A 19,776-nucleotide genomic window follows, 5' to 3' on the forward strand; every position below is an offset into this window, starting at 1 on the left:
TTTTTATTCTTGGGATGATTGGAAAGTGCCTAAGAACCTTTACCCCGGGACAGCTTCCCCCTGAACATCTTCTCTGTATCTGTTAGAGCCACAATGGGGACATTCTTGCAAATGCTCATATTCATGGCGAAAGAGGCAACAATCATTGCGACAAGCATGAATATTATTGTAATCCATGCCTATGGATTTCAATAACTTCTTGGCATCTGCACGAGATGGAGGCATCTCGTTGTCGGGGGACAATATCTGGTCTTTCAAAAGCCTGTAAGTATGGCAATATCTGATCGTTACTATTAAGATTTAGTCAAATACAAGTTGAAAATTTATCATTTCAACATTAGGTGTAATCTCCAAAAAATCCTTACTTGAAGAGTTCAGTGACACTTGTATTAGACCATCCAAAAATTGACTGTAAATTTAGCATCGTAAGAGATGCACGCAATACAAATATCTTGGCACCATTGTATAGTGGAAGGCGTGCAAGTTTACGCATGGCCTCTTCCTCTGTGGTTCATAATTTGACCGTTGAGAATGTTGTGGTTGATGATCTCCATGTTCATGCTCCTCGAAGAGAGCTTCTTGTTGCTCGATGAAGGCATCCAACATTTCCTCCATTGGACCTTCTTCCATTTCCTGACCTTCTTCCATTCCCTCGGGTGCTGTTAATTGAGCTCCATCTGTCACTCCCTCCTTCGATATTCTCATCCTTTGTAGAATTCATAGGCGCAATGTTATCAAGATGTGGCTGCACACTTGCTTGGTTGTACGATTGAAACCGTAAATTTTGCAAGCGCTCCATTGGAAATATGCCAGCGTCATGAATATGCTGGTTGCAAATCCTTCGAAAGATTTGGTACTTACATCGCATGCATGGACATGCTATTCTCTCTTCAAGATTGAGAGGCTTCATCTAGCAGGATAACATGTATATGTAGCTCATTAAATGCAAATCATTATGCATTACACAAAGCATTATGTAAACCATAAAACAGGGCTTCTTTTCCCCAGCCGTGAGGGAGATTTTAAAAATAACATTTAAAGCGTCAAACGGGCTTCTTTTCCCCAGCCGTTGAGGGAGATTTTAAAAATATTAAAAAAAGCGTCAAACGGGCTTCTTTTCCCTAGCTGTTGAGGGAGATTTTAAAAATAACTTATACATTAGCTTATGGATATGTGCTTTAGGCAATTACATTAGAGTATATATATATAGACATACCGTTCAAATGCATGTCTTAGACATTAGATTTCAAGTCGAAAAAGAGACCGAAACGCCTTGGGTATACGCCAGGAAGAAAATCTCTCTCTCTCTCTCTTTCAAAGTGTGTGTGTATAAAGACAAATCTCTCTCTCTCTCTCTCTCCCTCTCTCACTCTCTCTCTCCCTCTCTCTCTCTCTTTTCCCCAGCCGTGAGGGAGATTTTAAAAATAACATTTAAAGCGTCAAACGGGCTTCTTTTCCCCAGCCGTTGAGGGAGATTTTAAAAATATTTAAAAAAGCGTCAAACGGGCTTCTTTTCCCTAGCTGTTGAGGGAGATTTTAAAAATAACTTATACATTAGCTTATGGATATGTGCTTTAGGCAATTACATTAGAGTATATATATATAGACATAGCGTTCACATGCATGTCTTAGACATTAGATTTCAAGTCGAAAAAGAGACCGAAACGCCTTGGGTATACGCCAGGAAGAAAATCTCTCTCTCTCTCTCTCCCTCTCTCTCTCTCTTTCAAAGTGTGTGTGTATAAAGACAAATAAGCACATACATTAATTTCGTATGCACTCACATATATGCTAATATTAGCATATATGTGCATAAAACAACAAGGTTGCATACTCAATTTCAATTAAAAATTACAAATTGAGAACAAATTAAAAACAACATGCTTGCATACTCAATTTCTATTAAAAATTACAAATTGAGAACAAAAAGAGAAGTAATATTAATAAAACAACATAATTGATAATATGCTTACCTCTCAAATGTGGATTGGATAGTGCGTGTTCGAAGCAGATCTGCAAGGTAGGACACACGTGGAAGAAACAAACCTACACACACATTGCATACATTAGTAATAGATTCACATACACAAGCTCTCTCACTCTCTACATCTCTCACAACACACACATACAAATCTTCTCTCCATACATAATTAAGAAGGTAATTAGAAGAAGGATGGAGAGAGGGGAATGAGATATACACACACATCACACATTTAACCTAATCTTCATTTACCTTAATCTCTCCACACACACACACACACACACACATAAGAAGATGAGGAAAGAAGGAGAGGCAAAACGCCATAAGAAGATTAGGAGATGGGGAGAGGCAAACCGTCCAAGGAGAGAGAGAGAAAGGGAGATCTACACACACATACACACACACACAACAACAAGAGTGGGTTGAATGTAAAAATACGAAAGCTTAAAGGAGATGGACGGATGCATACCTTCTCTGGATGCAGTTCGACGCCGCGCAAAACAGAGAACAATAGGTTCTCGGTTGTAAAAAACTTACGAGCGTCGGTATATTAGTCGGTATATTCATCGGTATATACGTCGATATACGCGTTGGTATAAGCATCGGTATACGCGTCGGTATAAGAACTTTTGAAAATTACCCGCCCGACTTTTCGCCTCTAAGTTTACGAGCGACGGGCATACCGATGTTCGACATTTGCATCGGTATTTTAACGTCGGTATGCCCTAAACCTCTAGTAGTGTTATAGGCTTTTTGCATTAGCTTGGCCTTTCTTAAGTAAGCCTTGTGCTATGTTTTTAAAGCTGGCCGCTTCTTGAATTTATCATTTCTTTAATTTTGTCATCTTTCGATGTTTTTCAATGGTGTTTAATTTTTACCAAATCAATCCAAATTACTTAAAGTTTAAAGCATAGCATAAAGAAAGGTTTTGAGTTAAATTTATGTCTCTTATCTAATCAAAGTTCATATACAATTTTTTACAAGTTTTCTAGTTTATGTGATTGAAAGTTTTATAAGAATAGTGCCTCGATTTTTGACCCTTGTTTATTTAAAATCTCACACCCACTCCAATAGCTTTTCAACTCAAGGTAAGTTTCTCCTATCTCTATATCCATAATCAATTTATATTTTTATTCTTATGATGTCAATTTTCTCATGAATTATGTTCAAGAACTTTACATTTCCTATGCATAGAAAGCATAACGATTCAAATCTCTTTGGAGTGTTAAAATTATTTTTGACACAAAATTTCAACCACACATTAGGGCCAGTATGTGAAAAAAAGGACCCTCTAATTAGGCCCTTGTTTAAAGAAAGATTAGTTGGTGGGGCGAATAGAAATATGCCATCTGTGGTCAAATGTAACATTTCACCACCACCAACTTTTGAGTATCTAACTAGATTTGGAGGAAGTTGGAGGACCGCCTCCAAATTCAAATTTCAAATTTCTCGCCGGTTTCAAATGTGATTTTGCTGACATCATGTCTCCCTTTCTCCCTTATTGACTTTAATGCTTCGAACTGGACTTTCTCTTTTCAGTAAATTTTAGGATTGAGCGTGCAGTGCCACACTATCTTCACCACAGCAATGGAGAAACGAAGCTCTTCTCGACGTCCTTCAAACATGATTCATGTTATCACTGTTTACAAATAGGTTGAAAGCAGGGAATGGGAACCAATAGTATACAAGCTTCAAGACTGGGTAACTATGCTTCCATCCTACAAAGGTCCCCATAGAATAAAGAAATGCAAGAGAGAGAATGTTCTATTCCACTAGAAAGGACGCATTCTATCACTTAAGATAGAGGACAAGAAGTGGTATGAAATAGTGCAGCATGTGTACACAACGATGGAGATGAATTTGGATCCCTCAACAGCTGGACAATTTCCTCCACGTTGTGGGTATTTGTTATCTCTAATCTATTAAGGAAAATTGAATTTCTCTATGCCTAAGTCATTGAATATATTGTGCAGATGTTTTCCCATCAAGAAGCATTGAGTGGCAGCATGTTGAGTCATTTACCACCAGTACAGTTTGTGTGATGCACTCCGAGCTTGGGAACATTCTATATCCTAATTAGCCATCGGCATTTAAAAAAAATAAAGGATTGTTTCTATGCAATGCCAACTATATCGTGCAAGCTCATTCCATAGATTATGGAAGATTAGAAGAAGTACCTCTGCCAACACTACAAACTCTAGGAGACTCGCAGACTGCGGATAAATAGAGTATTGATGTTTTTAAGTTAAAAACTATGGCATACATACAATTAGCAATAAAAGTTAGAAGGATTTCCAAGAGGGTGAAACTTTCATAGTTTCTACCACTCCATATTTTTGGGGCATGCTTCAAAGAAACCGGGATGCATAGATCAAAGACAATGTGGATGTGTAAGAATGTTCAAGCTTCCTCCTTTGATTATTTACTTGGACAAGATTGGGCAGTTAAAGAGGAGATCTTTTTAAGTGCTAGACATACAATGACACTTTGATTTGTCATACCAGATTGCACGAGAAACACTTTACATGGTATTTCAATAGACGACGGAAGAAAGCACATGGTGTTTGGGTCCCATTAGATTCAGAGGAGAATATGGAGGAGAAGGAATTGAAAATACAACTTGGATCAGGGGAATGCAAGTTCTTGATTGTTACTTCAAATGGACATTGAGAGACGTTCGTGAATCATTGGGAGGTGAATGAATAATCAACATATTATCTCTTTTTTATTGATGGCTAGAAAATTCGTAAAAGATCAGAAAAAACATTTCATTGTGCAGACATTACTATGTCAGCAAATGTAATCTTTTCCATTTGAAATGATTGTGTATGCCCCTTTTTATAATATATTGTCAAAGGCTTTCTACTTTTTTATTCATTTCATAGTTCTTTTGAGACCTTAAAACCAAATTCAATTAAAAAAGTACGAAAAGTTTTAACAAGGTGTATACATGGATTTTCATTACACTAACGAGTACACATGTAGAGTCGATACATCGTGGTTTAAAGATATGTACAAAAAAGACATAGGCTTCATGATGTGTCTCTGTTGGCTCTTTTGGGATTGCAAGGTCAGGAGAGGCACTATCAGTAGATGGCTATGTAGGCTTCTTTGGTGACCTTTTGGGACTAGCCATTTCATCCCTTTGCTTCTTTGAAGAGGTCATGGGTGAGCCCTTGGGACTAGACATTTCCTTATGCAAATGATTCTTTGAAGAGCCCTTAGGGCTACCCATCTTTGGTGAATTCTTCGGTTGGGACATTCTTTTCCTTGTAGAATCAATCGAGGATCCCGACTATGGAAATGGAATGCCTTTATGCGTGCTGCGCTGACAAGCCTTGTCACAACAACAAGGCCTCGCACAAGGGTAGGCGACCTTATGGCGCGCATGGGATCTAGGCTATTCGAATGTAACATCTTTATGCATGCTGTGCAAGCAAGCTTTATGGTGATTCCAAAGCGACGAGGGGGAACCATCAATCAAATATTCTACGGGCCCTTTGCCTCATGTGCAAGGGTATGGAAACTAGATTCCCCTACGGCACATAGAAGATCCAAACTATTCCCTTGGAACATGCAAATGCACGCCGTGAAGGCTTCTCCCTACGAGCTACTAAGACCAACCAGAGACCCCTATGGCATGCCGTGCTATCCTTGTACCATTTAGCTTGCGTACGGTGGCTAACATTGGGTGCAGAAAAAGGACACGAAAAAAAACTAAGAGCAGTTTGAAGAAATACCTTGAGTGCTCGGAGTGTATTGAAGAAAAAGTGTCTTCCAAATCAACTCTTACTAAATATCCCTTGCCACATCATGTGAACATTGTTGCCATATGTGGCATGACATATGACCATTGATGCCACGTGGCATACAACCATTAATTTTAATCGTTGAGGAATTCCACGTGCGATGTCTGTATTGTACGGAGATTTAGGGACGTATATAGTATGGGTTGACCTCATTTGTGACATGTTTTGCCAAGCAGTTTATGCGAGTTTGTATTTTTCTACTTTTTTACTCATTTCCATTGTGCTCAAAGGTTTGTCCTAGTGCATTTATAATCACGGTGCGCATAGGGACAAAGGTTTGAAACGATGTTTTGCACCTCCGTTTCAGCTTTTGGACAAATTTTCTCCCTTCCGCTCCATTGTCCCTCACAACGCGCTTAAGAGCGGCGCTCAAGGTATGGAAACTAGATTCCCCTAGGGCGCGTAGAAGATCCAAACTATTCCCTTGGAATATACAAATGCACGCCATGAGGCTTCTCCCTACGAGCTACTAAGACCAACCAGAGACCCCTATGGCATGCCGTGCTATCCTTGTACCATTTAGCTTGCGCATGGTGGCTAACATTGAATGCAGAAAAAGGACACAAAAAAAATTAAGAGCGGTTTGAAAAAATACCTTGAGTGCTCGGAGTGTATTGAAGAAAAAGTGTCTTCCAAATCAGCTCTTCCTAAATAGTCCTTGCCACATCATGTGAACATTGTTGCCATATGTGGCATGACATGTGACCATTGGTGCCACGTGGCATACAATCGTTAATTCTAATCGTTGAGGAATTCCGATGTCCGTATTGTACGGAGATTTAAGGACGTATATAGTATGGGTTCGCCTCATTTGTGACATGTTTTGCCAAGCAGTTTATAGCGAGTTTGTATTTTTCTACTTTTTTACTCATTTCCATTGTGCTCAAAGGTTTGTCCTAGTGCGTTTATAACCACGGTGCGCATAGGGACGAGGACAAAGGTTTGAAACGATGTTTTGCACCTCCGTTTCAGCTTTTGGACAAATTTTCTCCCTTCCGCTCCATTGTCCCTCACAGCGCGCTTAAGAGCGGCGCTGAAGGTTTGTGTGGAAGATTTACGATTTACGCGTCGTTCTGGACTGCTTCTAGGGCCGACCGTCAAGGTGCGCAAAGAGGTCTTCGTTTGTGCTGGTATCACTGCTTTGCGCGCCATTCAGGAACGTAATTTTGCAGTATAAGGAGTGCAAAAAGGCCTTTCGAGGACTCCGACATCGGAGAGGTAGAGCTCTTGAACGTAGAAGAGAGCCCTTATAAGAGGCTTTTTGATCTGTTGCACAGAGCAGGGCATCAGGGTGAGTTTGATCATGTAAGAGAAATGTTCAATGGCTCTTTTGATTTGTCCCTTGTCATGGCCAAGAGCCTACCCTATGTGGAGGAGTGGAATGCTTTCAGACTTGGTGTTGGCACAGTGTCTCTTTTTGCCACTCTATTTTACTCTCTTCCTCTTAGAAAAAGAAAAAATTAAGTAGAGAAAATATGATTCCTCACTAATGCCCATTGCATAGTTCAAGGCTCTATTCATCAGACCAATGCTTATTCGTTCCATCTTCTGATGGCTAAGAGCCTATGCCTCATCTAATTTTAATACAAAGATGAGTTTCTCCCCTGTGTTTTCTACTAACATCTCGTACACTTTCACCATTGCAGTTTGGACCTTCTTCAAGTCGACCCAAATATTATTGTACTCATTGTACTAGAATGAGTGCTGATTTTTTTACATTTTCTTTTTTGAATTGAGGCTCAAAGACATGCAGCCTGTGATGTGCATGTATTCCCCAAACACCCCTACAATAGCCATGTTCTATTTCTGCCTTTCTACAACAACTTTGTACGGCCTGGGTAGACCAAACACATGTAATCAATGTGGCTTGATGCTGTTCACAAGAAATTTGGAGATAGCATGGTAGTCATTTCTGCTAATGGATGCTTCATCACGCACTTGTACTACATTCTCTGGGCTGATTGCACATTCCTTGCTTACATCCCTCAAGACAGACTGACATTCTTGTCAGAATTCGGGATCCACAAGAATCTTCGTGATGTCATTCTTCCGCAATAGATCAATTTTTATCATTGAGATCCTCTCATCCTCTTTACTGCAATCTCATCCCCGTACACTCATTAGTTGTTTTAATCTCCTCTTTCTGGCACCACCATCTTTGACCAGATTGGTAATGCACGTGAGCTTTTTCCCTTTCCAATGCTTTCAAATGTAACTCAAGGTTGACTATGCGTTTGGTTTTCTGATTCAAAAGAGTGGTACATTTAATCCTTTCCAACGCTTTCACCTGTAACTCAAGGTCTGCTATGTGTTTGGTTTTCTCACTCAAAAGATTTGTTTTCTCCTTAGACGACTTTTTCGTTACCGCCATTTTCACTCTATTCTCATTTAAGATCGCGAAGAGCTAGTCTCTACCTGCTCTTTGTATTTCATCTTTACCATCTCCTATAAACGATAACCAAACAATTCATCTTTACCGTCTCCTATAAACCTCACAATTCATCTTTATCGTCTCCTATAAACCTCACAACATCATGAAGGGTGGAAAATGGTGGAGGCTTTCTGGTCAATGGATCTTTTGGGTAGAATTGTGCTTGCACCCAGAGGTCAATTTTCTTTTTCCCTTCGATTCGTAATCTATTAGCCTCATTCATATCATGGAGGTATTTTTTATTAACACTTCGCCATGTCGCATACTCCTCGTCTAGCTCTAAACAAATGTTAACCTTTCTTTTCTGAAGGCGTTGTTGCTGCTATTGCTGTTTGTCGATGTTGTTTCTCACAGTACATGGCGGCATTGTTGAAGCACCTATGCTATTACACAATTGAGCTAAAAAAAAAACCGTAAGAGGAAAGAAAGCTTGAAAAGTAGCGTAAAGGATCTACCCCAAACGAAACGGAATGAAAGTGGGAAAGTAGTTGCTATTAAATGTGAGAAACTGAATTTAATGCTAGCAACAACACACTTGAACGATGGCAACGACTAAATGTAGCCGTTGGGACTTCGTTAAAATATCCTCTATTTTAGATAATGGAGTTTGGATTAGTGTTTTAAACACTTTTCTTTTTCCATTTTTGGCCCTAATGCTAGAACGATGGAGGTATGTATTTACTTCATTTTACCAACGATCTACATTTTCGACAAAATCATTTAAATTTCCCTTTACTTTTACAATAAGATAAACATTTTCTTCAAGAACAAATTGACTCTATTTGAAAGAGATTAACACATAGGCACATGTCATAACCACATAGCCTAGAGGCTCTTCCAAAGGATTGTAATATTAAATAGCTTAGAGATGCTTAGAGTAAGCTGAAAATTGCCAGTTCTTAAATGGAAGCTTGAGCGGTTTTCCCGTGCCTATCCTGGGAAGGAGGAGGCAAGCTTATATGATGCACTGAAGACAGTTGCTATCCCGGGAAGGAGGGATGTTAGATTTTGTCTGTCTGTCCCTCTATGGTTAATTGGCGATGCCTAGTTACCACTATGTTCATAGCATGGCACTTGAGTGAGTCCGAATATTCCATGTGTAGGACATATAAAGTTAGGAATGGTTGGAACTAAGTGTTGGATATAATTCTTATGTGCTCATGTGTAACTTTAGCATGTGTTGCTAATTTGTAATGTGTTTTGTTGGTGTCCAGTCGAGACTCGAAACTTGTGTGGTTCCAAACCACCTAGTCGGAAGGAGAGACACAACTAATATAATTGTGCCCAATATGATAAGTTAATGCTAGCGTGGTGCGCCGCCAATCTACCTATGGGTAAGGGAGTTAGTTATGATAGCCCAAATTTTATCTCCTACATCTACTCAGATCCTAGGCTTAGCTCCTGATTCTGTTTCCATATAGGAGTCACTTCCGGACTAGAGTGACCTTAGACCCAGATTGCGGATTAAAGACATGTTTAAATAGAAAACACTGATGCAACGTAGGAACCAGATAGAATTACACAGTATGAAGAACTACACCAATAATCATTATATATCTGAGTTAAGACTTAGCTCAAAGTACAATGCCCTAGTCCACAATTGACACTCCCTACCCTTCTCTCTCTCTTTTTTTTAGTGTGTTTTTTCTTTCCTTTAATATCTATCCGAGTACTATCCATTGGCAAGTTTTGGTTACAAGGTTGTTACAAGAAAGTTGTTGCTCAATGAATACACAAAGCATCGAAGTTTGGGTGTCGACCAGTGGTTAGAGGACCCCCAACACCTAGTGATCACAGTGAACGCTGCGTTAGCACAACGGAGCCCACATGATTTCCTGTTATTGCCCTCCTGACTGCTTCCATCCTTTGAAAATTCAAAACTTTATTTTCAAAATTCAGATCCGATTCCTAAGGCCTATTCTAGCCCCCTTCTTCCTGTCCTTTGTTTGTGGCAAGGCCCCTAGAGACATATTTAATTGGTTTGTCCTCGGCATACCTAGGCTCATAAGCCCTCTTCTTGCTGCTTACTCCTGCATGGCTGACCCTAGTCCTTTCATCCACCCTTCCGAACTGTACGTTGATGGGCTTAGCATAGGGGTACTTCTTTGCGACCCTTTCCATTACCTTGATGGCCATCCCTGCATAAAAGTGTGTGCCTCGATTAGCTCTTAGAGGATGGCAACGTTCTCGAACTATACGTTGATGGGCTTAGCATAGGGGTTCTTCTTCCGAACTGTACGTTGATGGGCTTAGCATAGGGGTACTTCTTCGTGACCCTTTCCATTACCTTGATGGCCATCCCTGCACAAAAGTGTGTGCCTAGATTAGCTCTTAGAGGATGGCAACGTTCTCGAATACTGTTTGCTCAGGCTCTCTTGACCTCCTTGGCTCCGCTTCCACCCATAGGTGGTCTAGCTGCTGGTTTCGGACTGGGTCATGTTCTTTCTCTTTCTTCCAAGAGACTCTGTTGGTGAGGGGCACTGGCAGTCTTGCTCGGTGCATGAGCTATTGGCTCCTCACCCAGGTTTGCGAGTCATGAGATTCCACCACTTCCTTGAGAAGCCCAGGATCCGGATGACGGGCTTCTTTTGTGTGCTGATTTCCCTGCCTACAAGCTGCACTAGCCTTCTTTCTCCATACTTTTGTCCAACTAGTTCATGAAATGTGCAATTTCATTCCAGTTGGATGGTTGTATGGCCCCCTCTTGTTTATCCACCTCAATTAAACTCCGCATTTTTTGACTGCTGTCTCCTTGCACAAATCCACGGTTCCTTGCTTCCTCTCTTCCTAGAGCTTTTGCTATATTTCTTTCTTTTCTGCCTTCTCTCTTTTCGCCCACTCCTGGAAGTCTTCAATCATTTTTTCTTTATTCTGCACTTCCATGGCATCAGCCTTTCTGATGGCTTCTACTTGCTCATTTCTTCTCTTGAGCTCGGCCTTGGATGACTTCGAGTCTTCTCCGTGTGCTCTTCTCAAGTCATCCAACTTCTTGTATCTCTTCTTTAGATCCACATGAGTTGTTGTCATAGTGACATTTAGCTCATTAACTGTCATTTTACCTCCATTTGCTCTTATCACCCTTGATGCATTTGTTTCATCTTCCTTCTTGAGGGCCTTGATTTTCTCCCCATCTTCTCTTTCATGCTCCTTATATTCGTCCACTATCCCTTTGTATTCCTCAATCTAGGCCCTTAGGGGGGCAACTTCTGTGCTGGCCCTTTCTTTTAACTTTTTAGTGGCCACCCAAGCATCATTCTTGCAGCTCATCATCGGGGATTTTTTCCATAGATGCTCCTTTGTAAATTACCAGCTCCTTCCCCTCTGCCAGTTTCTTGCCACTTCCCTTTAAGAGTGTGAAACGATTTTTCCATGCCTTCACCTCTGTTTTCAGCTTCTCAATCTGTGATTGCAACTCTTTTTCCGTAGTGACCCCGTCCCCCTCTGATTCTTCCCTCCATGTCCCTTTGGCTTTCTATGGTGGTTGTCCATTGCTCCTATTAGCTATGTAGAATCTGGATTTCCGGTTCCTTCATTGAGATTCCTATCCTGGGTCTAGAGGGGAGCTATTTGTTTGCACCATCCTTTCATCTGCCCTTCCAAATTGTACGTCGATGGGCTTGGCGTAGGGATACTTATTACTGACCCTTTCCCTTACCTCTCTACATCGCTTGGTTGCCCCATCCTCTGGCACATGTCAGACTCTTTTGAGAACTTATGCGTATCTTCAATGTAGTAAGACACCATAGACCTGCCTGGAATTCCATACTACGACTTCTCCAAAAAAAACTCCCATCGCTTATACCTTGATGTGCTTCTATTATCAGATACTGTTGCTTGTGCTCAGGGACACACCTCCTGAGAATCTGGTCAATACCCATTTTGTAGAGCTACCCAGCCACTACCATGAATGACTTGCTCCAAAGAGTTAGCTTCTTTCTCTAATCTCTGGAAATGTACTCCAAAAAGAACAGGTCAGATAGGAACTACAGCATTTCGTCATACCAGTTGGTATTTCTCCTTCTATGAGAAAGAGTTGCGCATTTGGAAAATCATCTTCCACCCCTTCCGGTTCTTCTCCTATTTCCAATCATGACAAGAAGTCTGCTACTACATGCTTGTTCTTGAGGGTGTGCCTTGTGTTGAACTCAAATTCTTGTAACAAGAGCATCCATTTGGCCAACTTTCCTGCCAGGTCTAGTTTGTTAATTGGGTACAGGGAGAGCTTTATGATCTACAAGAAACCTCAAACATCTTACCGAGAAAGTAGTGCCTGAACGTCTTGATGGAGTAGATCATTCCCATTGACTCTTTCTCTGTGGTGGAGTAGTTCTTTTCTAGTCTGGACAGCCTCCTACTTGCATAGTACATTGGTATGTGCCATCCCTCCTGTGCTTCCTCCATTAGAGCACTACCAATGGCCACATCCAAGGCATCAATAAAAACATGGAACACTGGGTCATAGTTGGGCTTCTAGAGAGCGTTGTTGACAATATCTTCTTCTAATTCTTGAATGCCTCTTGACATGATTTGGACCAAACATATGCTGCATCCTTCATTGTTCGGCTATAAAAGGGCACTGCCAAATTAGCAAGGAACCTCATAAACCTACTATGCCACTCCATATGCATTTTTTACAAGAACAGAGATTAGTAGCATGCATGCTTATTTCTTGATTCTAGATTAACCATGATGTGTGTTGCTTTTCTAAAAACCCAATGACAAGGAAGATTAGAATGCGTCTCGGTGATTCTTGATGTTTTCATTATGTGTTTCTTGCATCTTGTGTGGCAAAATAATGCCCAATACCTAATTTTACTATTTTGGAGAAGATAAGAAAAGGTATGTTTTTGAAGAAATTTTGCAGCCACGTGCGAATCAACTCCTACTACCCAAGTCATCACTTCACAGAAAGCTAACATCCATGTTGCCTTCCAAAGTTGCCTTCCAAACTACTACTTCATAAGCGTGGGCTGGGCAAAAGCGATGGCGCCTAGCAATAGAGGAGCAGCTGAAGTGGATCTTTGTGGGAAATAACATCTACAGCTCCATGCTGGCAATCGTGCTTGCGTTGTGGGTAACTCTCTCTCTCTCTCTCGTTTCTTTCACGCCCACCTTCCCTCATCGTAAAGCCGCCTAACAACCCTTCTCCCATAATCTGGCATTGGCATTGGAAGCGGGAAATTCGGAGACTTTGAGAGTGTTGCATCAAGTGAAGCTAGTATTATGTAGTGTGGCTCGTGAAAATCCAAATCTGGGTCATGCCATAAGTTTCTGGACTGGCTCGCCAGGTTCCATGGAGGAGAAAAACTCGGAAATAGATGGGCTGTGCTGCTTCAACTTGCTTTCAATCATCCTCCTCACTTATTGGGGCAACAAATGGTCGTCCAGAAAGTCATACAGGAAGTGCTAGAAAGAGCATGACATGAACGTGGTGAAGGTGATCAAGTGCTTCAAGGAGTGACACCCTCAGCGAGACAGCCTGGTGTGCACAACTAGTAAGCCCTGGTGGCTCATGTGAAGTTGCTGGTGAACATGGGCAAGATCACACGGGTGATGGTGCCCCTGAGAACGTATCCCTGGCTGCCCAACACGACTTGCCGAACACTGTGGCTACAAATTTCACCTTCTTGTCAGAGGGTCTGATCTATGCTGAGAAGGCCGCTTGAAAGTAGTTTCAGGTGGCATTGGAGGATCTAAGGTTATGGACATCTTTGGTTCCAAGCTTGTGAACATAGACTTTACACATGCTTCCCGAGATAGCAACAGTAACATCCCTCCTTCCCGGGATAACAACTGTCTTCAGTGCATCATATAGGCTCGCCCCCTCCTTCCCAGGATAGGCATGGAAAAATTGCTCAAGCTTCCATTTAAGAACTGGCACTTTTTAGCTTACTCTAGGACATCTCTAAGCCATTTAATATTACAATCCTTTGGAAGAGCCTCTAGGTTATGTGGTTATGACATGTGCCTTTATGTTAATCTCTTGCAAATAGAGTCAATTTGTTCTTGAAAAAAATGTTTATCTTATTGTAAAAATGAAGGGAAATCTAAATGATTTGTCGAAAATATGAATCGTTGGTAAAATGAAGTAAATACATACCTCCATCGTTCTAGCATTAGGGCCAAAAACGGGAAAAAAAAGGGCCGTGTAAGAAAAGTGTTTAAAACACTAATCCAAACTCCACTATCTAAAATAGAGGATGTTCTAACGAAGTCCTTACGGCTATATTTAGTCGTTGCCATCGTTCAAGTGTGTTGTTGTTAGCATTTCTCGCAGTTAATAGCAGCTACTTTCCTGCTTTCATTCCGTTTCGTTTTGGGTAGATCCTTTACGCTACTTTTCTCGCTTTCTTTCCTCTTATGTTTTTTTATTAAAGCTCAATTGTGTAATAGCATAGGTGCTTCAACAATGCCGCCATGTACTGTGAGAAACAACATCAACAAACTGCAATAGCAGCAACAACGCCTTTAGAAAAGGAAGTTTAACATTCGTTTAAAGCTGGACGAGGAGTATGCGACATGGTGAAGTGTTAATAAAAAATACCTCCATGATATGAATGAGGCTGCTAGATTACGAATTGAAGGGAAAAAGAAAAATGACCTCTGGGTGCAAGCATAATTGTACCCAAAAGATCCATTGACCGGAAGGCCTCCACCATTTGCCACCCTTCATGATGTTGTGAGGTTTATAAGAGACGGTAAAGATGAATTGTTTGGTTATTGTTTATAGGAGATGGTAAAGATGAAATACATAGACTTTACACATGCTGGTTAGGCTGGGTGGACAAGACAAAGGGGTGGGTGTTGGAATTAAGAGAAATTTAAATACTCATGCCTTGTAGAAGATATGAGGCATGTGACATTCATTTCACCAAAGAAGGTTGCAATGGCTTGTTTATCTTGTATTTTCTATCTTGTCTTGATCCATGCCTCCTACTCCATGCTTATGTGTACATTTGTACTCGATGGCTATGTGTGTAGGAGCATGTGTATTCCCCCATGTTAGCAAGGTGTTGCTAACAATTATCCACTAGGCAATGCATGATAAATAGCTTAGTAACTCAAGCAAGAAATAAGCTCGGTGTGCAAGTTTTTTCAACTTCGAACTGGTCAGCAATAACAACGTATTCAGCACCCATTAGGGCCAAAAGTTGAAAGAAAGGGCCCTGTAAGGAAAGGGGTTAAAACACTAATCAAAACTCAACTAGTTAGACTGGAGACATATCCAAGGGCTAAATTTTGTGGTGTCATCATTAAATTATGTGCCAGCTAGTTACTCACCAAATCTTAGTTATTCTTCAAATCTTGTTTACAATAAATTCGTATTTTTAGAAAATGTGTGAAATATTGCTTTCCCACATTCTCTTTCCCTTTGAGTTGCAGGTAAAAGCGTTGGAAAGGATTAAACGTACCACTCCTTTGAATCAGAAAACCAAACGCATAGTCGACGTTGAGTTACAGTTGAAAGCGTTGGAAAGGGTAAAATGTACTCCTCTTGGTCCTAAGGCGCGTCTGAAAAAGCTCAGGTGCATTACCAATCTGGTCAAAGATGGTAGTGCCAGAAAGAGGAGATTGAAACTATGAGTGTACCTGGATGAGATTGCAGCAGTAAAGAGGATGAGAGGATCTCAATGATAAAAATTGATCTATTGCGGAAGAACGACATCACGAAGATTCTTGTGGATCCCAAATTCTGACAAGAATGTCAGTCTGTCTTCTTAAGGGATGTAAGCAAGGAATGTGCAATCAGCCCAGAGAATGTAGTACAAGTGTGTGATGAAGCATCCATTAGTAGAAATGGCTACCATGCTATCTCCAAATTTCTTGTGAATAGCATCAAGCCACATTGATTACATGTGTTTGGTCTACCCAAGCCATACAAAGTTGTTGTAGAAAGGCAGAAATAGAACATGGCTATTGTAGGGGTGTTTGGGGAATACATGCACATCACAAGCTGTATGTCTTTGAGCCTCAATTCAAAGAAGAAAATATAAAAAAATCAGCACTCATTCTAGTACAATGAGTACAACAATATTTGGGTCCAACTTGAAGAAGGTCCAAACTGCAATGGTGAAGGTGTACGAGATGTTAGTAGAAAACACAGGCGAAAACTCATCTTTGTATTAAAATTAGATGGGGCATAGGCTCTTAGATATCAGAAGATGGAATGAATAAGCATTGGTCTGATGAATAGAGCCTTGAACCATGCAATGGGCATTAGTGAGGAATCAGATTTTCTCTACTTGATTTTTTCTCTCTGAGAGGAAGAGAGTAAAATAGAGTGGCAAAAAGAGACATCGTCCCTCTAAATTTGTTGAGTGCCAACACCAAGTATGAAAGCATTCCACTCCTCCACATAGGGTAGGCTCTTGGCCATGACAAGGGACATATCAAAAGAGCCATTGAACATTTCTCTTACTTGATCAAACTCACCCTGATACCTTGCTCTGTGCAACAGTTCAAAAAGCCTCTTAGAAGGGCTCTCTTCCACATTCAAGAGCTCTACCTCTCCGATGTCGGAGTCCTCGAAAGGCCTTTTGCACTCCTTATACTGCAAAATTACATTCCTGAATGGCGCGCAAAGCAGTGCTACCACATAAAGATAACACACAAAGAACAAAACTAATAACAAAGGACAAAGGAAAAATATAAAAGAAGAAATTTATATTATGCAATTACACATGTGGCTATGGGTGCACGGCTATATATCCTAGGTGTATAGTTGTGTATATAGTTACGTGTATAGCCATGCATATATGCATGGCAAACATAGCCTCGTGTATGTTATAGACTGTAACAAAAAATATAGGGGTGGAGTAGGGGAGACACAAGAACACCCATGGACAAAACCTTGAAGGGTTATGGGAATTTTTTGAGCCTCTAAATCAAGATTTACATCATTGACAAGGTCTATGGTATAATATCAGCTTTGATTTTAAAAAAAACCATTTTTTTGGAAGAGAAACTATTCTTCTTCCCAAAACCACCTTTTTGAATTTTAATCCTCTCCATAATCCATCCGTATGAATGGAATCAACAAATTGAGAAGATTAAAGCCCTATTTCAAATTTTCTAAGCTCCTTGTATATTCAAAATCCATAATTGAAGGTGGGTATTTGCTCATAAAACAAGTAGATTCAACAAATAAATGCAGTAGATTTTTCTTTTCCTCTCTCGGTAGCAACGAATTTTGTTGTGGTGGTGAATTTCATTTCTCATAGTAGCGTTGGCCGCGGTTTATATGTTCGCAGAGAGGCTCGTTTTAACAAGGCTTGCTATATGCTTTAGTTATCTTTTTTAAAAGACTTTAAACAAAAAAAAAAATGAAAAGGGAACAACAAAGGCGTTGCGTGCTGCATGCCTTGGAGAATTAATTTCAAGTTTTTTAAAAAAAAAGTTTGCTGTAAGCTTTAATTTTTTGGAGGTCTAGAGAGAGAGAGAGAGAGGGGGGGATAAGACTTTGCAAAAAAAAAAGAGGGGTTTAGATTAAAGCTTACCCAAAGCTTTCATTAAAGCTCTATTATTTAAAATATTTTAACTTTAAAGATTTTATTACTTAGTTATGCTACCGGCTTTATTTATTTCTCGCGTATTCACCTCTAATTAAGCTTCATAAGGTGAAGCTTATATAAACTAAAAAACCTTATAAGTTATAAGCTAAAGAGCTTATTATTTTTGCAAGTGAATTTCACTTTTAAAAATTCAGTTTTGGGGGCTCACTTAAAGGCTTTTTGCATTAGCTTGGCCTTTCTTAAGTAAGCCTTGTGCTATGTTTTTAAAGCTGGCCGCTTCTTGGATTTATCATTTCTTTAATTTTGTCATCTTTCGACGTTTTTCAATGGTGTTTAATTTTGACCAAATCAATCCAAATTACTTAAAGTTTAAAGCATAGCATAAAGAAATATTTTAAGTTAAATTTACGTCTCTTATCTAATCAAAGTTCATATTCAATTTTTTACAAGTTTTCTAGTATATGTGATTGAAAGTTTTAAGAGAATAGTGCCTCAATTTTTGACAAAAACACTTTTGTTTACAAGCTAATTTGACAAGATTTTGAGACGAACATATACGTGGCTTGGATTCTATTAACAATGGCTAATTAGTCTTCGATATTACCATTGATTTTGGTTTTTCGAAACACTTCGGGACCACACATTTATCTTCTTGGTGGAAAAACTCATCGACTACTACGAGCCTCCTCCTTGGTCTTTCATGTTATGGACACGTGGAATTGTTTGGGATATGGCAACAAAAGTGGTGATTTTGACATCACATACTTAACCCATAACGCTTACCCAGATGCTTTATCTAAATTAAAGATTTTATTCTACTTTAATATGGTGTCGAAAATACGCATCCACATCCCTAAAGCAAAAGAAGAATTTTTAAATAGCCATTACCCGCCTTATAAATAATTTTCCCTGTCATGTCTTCATACTGTATGAATGAGGCTCATGGCACCCTTGGCCCTAGGCAAAATTTCTAAGTAACATTCTATTTTATTAAATCTTTACTTTAATTATTTTTGTAACCTTCTTTCATATATCTATAGTTTTGAAGAAAAAACTTTCAATCATGAGTGCACATTGCTGTCTCATTTTTCTTTCTAATTCCCAATGAAGTATTGTCGATATAAAACATCATTACAATCAAATAATGTAAGGTGTGACCTTCTTACTCTTGATTCAATCTTATGATTGCCAAGTTTTGTATTTATTATTCAAGTGTAATTCCCCTTTTTATAATATATTGTCAAAGGCTTTCTACTTTTTTATTCATTTCATAGTTCTTTTGAGACCTTAAACCCAAATTCAATTAAAAAAGTACGAAACATTTTAACAGGGTGTATACATGCATTTTCATTACACTAACGAGTACACATATGTAAAGTCGATACATCGTGGTTTAAAGATATGTACAAAAAAGACAGGCTTCATGATGTGTCTCTGTTGGCTCTTTTGGGATTGCAAGGTCAGGAGAGGCACTATCGGTAGATGGCTATGTAGGCTTCTTTGGTGACCTTTTGGGACTAGTCATTTCATCCCTGTGCTTCTTTGAAGAGGTCATGGGTGAGCCCTTGGGACTAGACATTTCCTCATGCAAATGATTCTTCGAAGAGCCCTTAGGGCTACCCATCTTTGGTGAATCCTTCACTTGGGACATTTTTTTCCCTGTAGAATCAATCGAGGATCTCGACTATGGAAATGGAATGCCTTTATGCACGGCGCACGCTATGCCGAGAAGCCTTGTTGCAAGAAGCAAGGCCTCGCACAAGGTTGCTTATTAACGGCACCCAAGGGTAGGTGACCTTATGGCACACATGGGATCCATGCTATTCGAATGTAACGTCTTTATGCATGTTGTGCAAGCAAGCTTTATGGTGATTCCAAAGCGACGAGGGGGAAGCATCAATCAAATATTCTGTGGGCCCTTTGTCTCATGTGCGAGGGTATGGAAACTAGATTCCCCTACGGTGTGTAGAAGATCCAAACTATTCCCTTGGAACATGTAAATGCATGCCGTGAAGGCTTCTCCCTACCAAAGACCCCTATGGC

This window comes from Cibotium barometz, chromosome 32 (genome assembly GCF_041138505.1).
Source record: "Cibotium barometz isolate CiBa-2024 chromosome 32, ASM4113850v1, whole genome shotgun sequence".
NCBI classification, from domain to species: Eukaryota; Viridiplantae; Streptophyta; class Polypodiopsida; order Cyatheales; family Cibotiaceae; genus Cibotium; species Cibotium barometz.